Source organism: Mastigoproctus giganteus, chromosome 6 (assembly GCF_048544385.1).
Source record: "Mastigoproctus giganteus isolate SK-2022 chromosome 6, ASM4854438v1, whole genome shotgun sequence".
In the NCBI taxonomy this organism is placed as follows: domain Eukaryota; kingdom Metazoa; phylum Arthropoda; class Arachnida; order Uropygi; family Thelyphonidae; genus Mastigoproctus; species Mastigoproctus giganteus.
The window spans coordinates 36,225,930-36,226,587 of record NC_143580.1 but is presented as its reverse complement, the minus strand read 5'-3'; the positions used below and the strand labels follow the sequence as shown (position 1 = coordinate 36,226,587).

The window sequence follows — 658 nt, the reverse complement described above, 5'->3', positions numbered from 1 at the left end:
TAGTAATTGTAATAATTCAAATTAAAAATGAATCAGGATAGAAATAATACATGGTCTTCGGTAATATAAATCCGAAAAGCACAGATTGGCTACAATCTTGCAGGAACAAATAAAATTGAACTTGTTTATATATACAATTCTAGTTTTTTTATTTTTATATAGATTTCAAATTTAGGAATTCTGAGGCGTTGCAGCTCCTAGACTCCAAGTTCCTATTTGCCTGAGCGGCTGACGCCAAAGTTCAAGCTGGAATGTTGTGTCCTTATCAGGAAGGCTGCTGTGATCGTAGAAAAAAAAAAAAAAAAAAAATGTGGAACGCTTCACGATTTTGCGTGTCATCTTTACCTAGGAGCTATATTAATTTTCTCTGTATTATTCCAATTTTAGTAGATGTACTACCAAAGGTTACACTGAAATTTGAATTGGATTGCGGGATTTAATGTCTAGAGTGTTTTCCATTGAACCATAAAAATCTTTCCCAAGTGAAGCACAAACTGAAAAGTCAGTATGACTTACAAGCACTGTCTTATAAGTATTGCAAGCCAGCCAACTAAGCCACTGAGATGTACATCTTGTATAAGGTAGGTTCAATGGAATCCTGTTGGGTGTGCAGCGTTCATATTGAGTCATTTCACAACATATATATTCGAGAGCAGCA

General features: G+C 34.8%; 1 non-coding gene across 1 annotated transcript; it reads right to left on the bottom strand.

The window, feature by feature from the left end:
- Nucleotides 1-304: 304 nt before the first annotated feature.
- On the bottom strand, nt 305-409 carry LOC150084164 (U6 spliceosomal RNA). The gene has a single exon (XR_016547124.1). It is a non-coding gene; the product is annotated as a U6 spliceosomal RNA (small nuclear RNA).
- Nucleotides 410-658: the final 249 nt, after the last annotated feature.